Genomic DNA, 6,761 nt, shown 5'->3' with positions numbered 1-6,761 from the left:
CCCTTTGACACCTCATGATCACACAAACTGGCATGCTTCTTCCATGTGGGCTTTGTTGCTTCTCAGCTAGATGGCCGCATGTTTATCTTGTTTATCTTCAAGACCCCAGATCCTGTCTCTTTTGATAGCCGGACACCATCAACTTTCTTCACCACATTTGCTTATGCACTTGCTTTGTCTTCAGCGATCGTGTCAGGAAGGTGAGCATCATGGAATGCCATTTTAATAGAACAAAGTGTTCTTGCATTGAGGGAGTACTCGAGTGGAGGCCCAAGACCATAATTTTAAAATTAGGAATTTAAAAAGTGAACATAGCAGTGGCGGTGCTCTCTTGAGGCAACTGTACTAGCCATTTCTTGCTTATTCTCAGGTTTCGATGTCATATTCTTACATGTTGTCTTCGGTTTTTCAGTTAGTGGTACTTGCTATTTATTCAGTTAGTCGTGTTAGCTTCCTGTTATGTAAGTTCAGGGTGCAGATCTCTTTTACCATTTTCACCCAACATCACACACACACACACACACACACACACGTGCACACATACACGGTTTCTCACTTTCTTTGCTCCCAATATAGCCATGTATCAATTTCTGGTCGACTTGTTTCAATATGGATGTGATAATCCTGTAAATATTAACTACAGGTAGGCCAAGCGATGTCTGATTTCATTTATAAAATTTTATTTTCCCTGTCGTTATGATTGCTTCATTTTCCCCCCATTTACTTCATTTTATTTCTTTTTTATCCCCACAAATAAGATCTTTTCTTTGTCATCATTAAAAGGTTGACATTTAAACCGATTCTTGAACTGGTGGCTCAAGCCACCAGCTTGTTCCGTGTTAGCACCCGTCTCATCACCAGCTGCTTTTCCAGAACAACCACCTTCATCGTGGACCTCCATGAGTTTCCCAGTTCACACTGGGGTTGCTTTACCACTTTCACTTTCCTGACGCGCACGTCATGGAGAGGATACATAGATCGTCAAGACTTTTCGACGTCTTTCTCAATGCTCTCGGGAATCAATTCATTGACCATTTCTTTCAAACCCTTTGTCTGCACGTGTCGGGTCATGCTTTCTATCCTTTTCTTTTGGTCTTCCGAATCTGGTTATTGTGTTTTTTAGTAAAACCAACACAGAACAGACGAGGCTGATAGCCGTCGGTAGTCTTGACATCAACATGAGCCTCCATCGCGGTCTGCCATTTTCTGACCATGAACACATTGTGTTAAGGTAAGACCCGTGCCATGGAAGTTGGTCAGGTAGGTTTTGCCCTGAACGTCCCCAGTAAGTACATCAAATGCAAGTTTCCTTCTTTTAGTTCTGGTGACTCTGTTTCAGTGTTTCTTATATTTTCCAATATTTCTTTTTTAAAAATCCTTTTATTGGGGGCTTGGACTCTTATCACAATCCATCCATCCATCCATTGTGTCAAGCACATATGTACATTTGTTGCCCTCATCATTCTCAAAACATTTGCCTTCTACTTGAGCCCTTAAGATTGGCTCCTCATCGCCCCCATGAACCCTTCATAATTCATAAATTATTATTATTTTGTCATATGTTATCCAATATTTCTTATATTAATCACAGATAGTGCTTTCGCATCCTACCAAACTTTGTTAGAAAATTAATCAACCACTTCTTCTTGGCTCCTTTTTTTGCCACCTTTTGTAAGACTCTCGTGTTTTGCCGACCGCTGTGGTGCTGCACAGAGAGCCGTATTCCCTTTTCTATGCCCAGGTCACCAGCTTCTTCTTGAAATCGGTGGCAAATGTGTCTCTGCCAGGATTACATTTTCAGAGACTCGTCTGGCCACAGCCATATAGCTCCTTCCCTTCTCTCTCGTGATCCTTCCCTGCCATCCCTCACTAAACCAGACACCAAGATTCTGAGCAACCAAGACCTAAGTACTGGGTAAAGATTTTCACACCTATACTTTGCAGAACTAGGTTTTCCCTCCCAGTAATTGAGGGCTGAGAAGAAAGACGTGCGGGCAGTAAACTGCATCGTAACTTACTCTGAAGAAGAGGGGCAGGAAAAACAAGAAGCACTTGAAGCAGAGAGTGGAAGTGGGTGAGAACTTCCCTTGTTAGAACACTGGTTGGTACCAAGACAAGCCGCTACTCCACCTGATCATAGGGTGAATGGCAAACATTCTAGGTACAATTAAAGCCCTCTAGGACAAAATGTTCCCATACATATTCGGTTAGTAATGACACCATGCATGTGGCATTCAATAATAAACTGCAATTCAGGCATTTTCATTTGTTCTGCAAGCCTTGATGCAATCCCATGTCTTCTGGGACAGCTTTCTTTGGGAAAGTGTTTGGAAGTTCCAATTACTTCATGGCCATTTCCCACCTAACAGAAATGGAAGGAGAGAGCATATCATGAAAAGTGAATAACACAATCTTCCTCTGTGATGAAGCTATTTAAAAACAAAGAAAGAAACTCACTTCCATCCAGTCAATGCCAACTCACAGTGATCCTATAGGACAGAATAGTACTGCCTCTGTGGGTTTCTGAGCCAGGAACTCTTTCCAAGAGTAGAAAGCCTCATCTTTCTCCCAAGAGAAAGAAAGATGACTGGTTCCTGTCTGAAGAAGACATCATCATGGACTATGAACCCAGTTAAGCTGGGAAAACTAAAGGCAGGAATCCTGACAAGACAGCTTGAAGAGTAAGTCTTGTCACCAGGATGCACCCCCTGAGGACATTTTCACCATTAAGAAAGGCAAATGGTTAACTGTTAAGAAACCAATACCAAGTTTGGACTCATGACCCGGATGAGGAGGCTTCAGAGTCTAATCAGAGCACCATGACCTTGAGACCATAAAAGGCTGTCTAAGCCATTGGGCCTCTACTCACGTATTCCCTCAACACAAGAACACTTTGTTCTAATAATCCGGCACTCTGAGATGCTCACCTTCCCAACACGATCGCTGAAGACAAAATGGGTGCATAAGCAAATGTGGTGAAGATCCTGACTATCAAAAGATACAGTGTCTGGGGTCTTAAAGGCTTAAAGATAAACAAGCGGCCATCTAGCTGAGAAGCAACAAAGCCCACAAGGAAGAAGCACACCAGGCAGTGTGATCATGAGATGTCGATGAGATCAGGTATCAGGCATCAAAGACCCAGAACAAAAAATCATGTCAATGTGAATGGGGCGGGGAGTGCAGAGTGGAAACCCAAAGGCCATCTGTAGGCAATCGGACATCCCCTTACAGAAGGGTGCTAGGGAGCAAGAGGGGCCAGTCAGTGTGCAGTATAGCACTGATGAAGCATATAACTTTCCTCTAGTTCTTCAATGCCTCCTCCCCCCATTATCATGACCCCAATTCTACCTTACAAATCTGGCTAGACCAGAGCATGTACATGGAAACACAGGGAATCCAGGACAAAGAAACCACTTGGGACCAATATCGAGAGCAGCCATGCCAGGAAGATAAGGGGTAGGGGGGCGGGGGGGGGGGGCGACCACAAGGATCTACCTCTAACCCTGTCCCAGGTGGATGGACAACAGAAAAGTGAGTAAAGGGAGACATCGGTCAGCGCAAGGCATGAAAAAAAAATGTATAAATTACCAATGGTTCATGAGGGATGGAGGCTGGAGGAACCAATGCAGGAAATGAGGCGCTGATACCAAAGGCTCAAGTAGAAGGAACATGTTTTGAAAATGATGATGGCAACAAATGTACACATGTGCTTGACACGTGGATAGATGGATGGATTGTGATAAGAGTTGTACGAGTCCCCATTAAAATAATTTATTTTTTAAAGAAAAGGCAGTCTAAGCATCCCTGGACACAACTTTACTTTGGCTAACTGCAAGCTGAAAGGCCAGCCTTGTAGATTCCTATATCAGAGCTTAAATTCGGAGCACTAGGTTTACAGAAGGCTACAATTTACAGTGGGAGCCCTAAATCCACATACATTCAAGCTGCATTGGTTGTTTTTCTGACCTTTCAGGGGCACTGTGGAAAGTTCTGCCTTCAGGTAGAATGTGTTTGCTGCCACTCCCCGGACCAGCCCATGGAGGGGCCTTTTGACCCACAGAACTTGCCTGGCTGTGCCATTGCTGGAAATTGGCGGAGTAGGGTCACATGATTATGAGTCATGCCGCAGCCAAGATAGTCAGAGGACCTCAGACCAATCTTGTAAATGTGATCTTTTTTTCTACTTCTGGAGTCCCATCTATGTCTGGGATAAATTGACCCCTTGCCAATCACGATTTTGTGAGAATTTCCTTTGTTTACTTGTCCTATTTAAGTAGCTGAGGTAGTTAGTTTATTGTGCCAACCTGGCCGATAAACACATGTGGGGTTAATTGAAAGGCGGAGGGATAAATGGCTCAGTGAGCCTCGCCTTTCTAGCTCTTGGGTCTCTTGCTTTCTGATGGTCAGACCAGGGTGCAGCTGCCTTAGCCAGTTCCCTGCTTCAGCTGGCAAGGCTCACTTCCTGCAAGACATCCCCGAGGAGGAGCCACATGGACCTATCCCGATGCAGCCCTGGGTGCTGGAGCAGCCATGTGGAGACCCCTGCCAGCGCTGAGATGCTTACACATTCACTGACTCGGCTTTCCTCCTGCAGTCGGCATCATTGCATCTGTTTTGTGAGATGGAGGAGGACTTTGTGGATTGGTGTCAGACATATGGGTTTATCTTGGACTTGTGGGCTTGGGCAGCACTGGGTTGGGATGTTTTCTTGATGCCCACTTACCCTTTATATAAACCTCTCTCTTATACATATGAGTTTCTGTGGATTTGTTTCTCTAAAGTACCCAGACTAACACAGTAGCCCTGTGGCTTTGAATCCTCTTGTCACCATTAAGGCCTCATGCTGATGCTGATGAGTTTTTGTGTCCAGATGGTTTTTCAGTGTCTTGTCTTTGTCCTGTTTGAAACTCAATATAGGGCTCTCTAAAATTATATTCAAATTTGCTGTCTCTTTTTCCACTATGGAGCCACGGTGGTGTGGTGGGTTACACATTCGGCTGCCAACCCCAAGGTCAGCAGTTCAAAACTACCAGCCATTCGTGGGAGAAAAATGAGGCTTCATGTTTCCCAAGAAGGATTTGCAATCTCCAGATCCCAAAGAGGCAGTTCTACTCTGTCCTTCGGAATCACTATGAGTCAGAATTGACTCAAGGGCAGTGAGTTTTGTTTTGGAATTTTTTCCCCTGTGACAGAATAATTTAATCTGGCAGGCACCAAAGCCATCCTTCCTCGTGGCATAGCCGGGTGGTTGAAATCTGACACCAGAGAAAGGAGCATTTTATCCCACCACATTCCTCGGGCCTCCTGGAATCCATGAGGATAGTGCTCTTGAATTTTTTAACAAGTTTTTCTGGATCTTGGAGATTCTTATTAAGTCTAACTGTGTGTCTTTTCACCTGCTATCTCTAGGTAAAATAGAAATATTTTAAACTGTCCAACTTCTAGGGACAACAGCAGGTAAACATGTAAGGAACTGAAATTAGATTTTTTTTCTTTAGACTTCTATTTTTCCCTCACATATTATATATATGTAAAGATTTAGGGATTTTTTCCTTTTTATTTTTAAAAAATGAGTTGAAATCGACAGTGGAGACTATACCCTTTGATTTTCATCAGCAAGTGCCGCAAGTCTTCCTTGCTTTCAACAAGGAAAGTTGTGTCATCTCATATGGTATCGCAACTTGTTAATAAAGCTTCCTCCGATTTTGATGTCCTATTCTTCTTCTTACACTGTAGCTTCTCTGGTTATTTATTCACTATACAGATTGAGCAAATATAGTCAAAAAGATACAACCCTGAAATACGGCTTTCCTGATAAGAGCTATGTTTAGATTTGTAGCCGTAAATCCTTGTCCTCCCATTCAAGACTCAGACCCTGTTACGAGTGGCGCATTCAATAATTACTTAACACTCTTTGACATTTTCGAATGCTTGGTTTATTCACTTCAAACACTCAACAAACAATCTAGCAATCTTAAAATTAACTTAAGTCATTAACTTAAGTCACAAGCTTAATTCGGCATCAGATCAGTACCTGGCCCTTAGTCCCATTAGGCATTGCTTTCAGTGGTGTTTTCACCTGGGTAGGGTTGGAGAGAGCAGGGGCCGACGTCTCCTCTTTGGTTCCTAGCTCTCTGAGTTCATTCTCTCTCCCCGGGGGCCTTTTATAGGTGGTCTTGCTGCCTCTTTGATGTCATTCTGGCATTCAGCTAAAGTCTTATCAGGGTGTCCCAGAAGTGTCTGGGGAGCTTGTAGGTGCTGCTCTGGTAGGTGGCTTACTTCTTTCCAGTGAGGTGTGCCGTGATTCAGCATTGCTTACTGGGCTTTTCGGCTCTCTCAACATGGAGTCACTTATGTTCATAGGTGGTATGGAATTCAGCATCTTGCAACGAAGTTCTACCTCTTGTAAGGTAGTTCCATGTCTTATAAGGCAATTCCACGTCTTGTTCAGTAGTTTTAATATGCTTTCATCAGACCCCACACTCGAAAACAGATTACAGCCAATTTGGCTTCACCCCCTGGGCCTTATTACTAAAATCTGCAATACTATGCTAGCTTCCAAAAAAAAAACAACTAATTGCCCACTTGAGAGGTAGGCAAAGGACTTGAACAGAAGTTTCACAGAGGCAGAAATTCGAATGGCCAACAAACATATGAGAAAATGTTCCCGATCTTTAGCCATAAGAGAAATGCAACTTAAAACAACAACGAGGTACCACCTAACAACCTCAAAGGTAGCCCAATTCAAAAAATCAGAAAGC

The 6,761-nt window shown here is 43.4% G+C and overlaps 1 pseudogene; it reads right to left on the bottom strand.

Moving 5' to 3' along the window:
- Positions 1-791: 791 nt before the first annotated feature.
- Positions 792-6,761, bottom strand: part of LOC115870313 — a 68,494-nt pseudogene continuing 62,524 nt past the window's right edge.

The sequence above is a fragment of the Echinops telfairi genome, unplaced genomic scaffold (assembly GCF_000313985.2).
Source record: "Echinops telfairi isolate 266 unplaced genomic scaffold, ASM31398v2 ScPeMD7_655;HRSCAF=1070, whole genome shotgun sequence".
NCBI classification, from domain to species: domain Eukaryota; kingdom Metazoa; phylum Chordata; class Mammalia; order Afrosoricida; family Tenrecidae; genus Echinops; species Echinops telfairi.
This window is presented reverse-complemented; position numbering and strand designations above follow the sequence as displayed.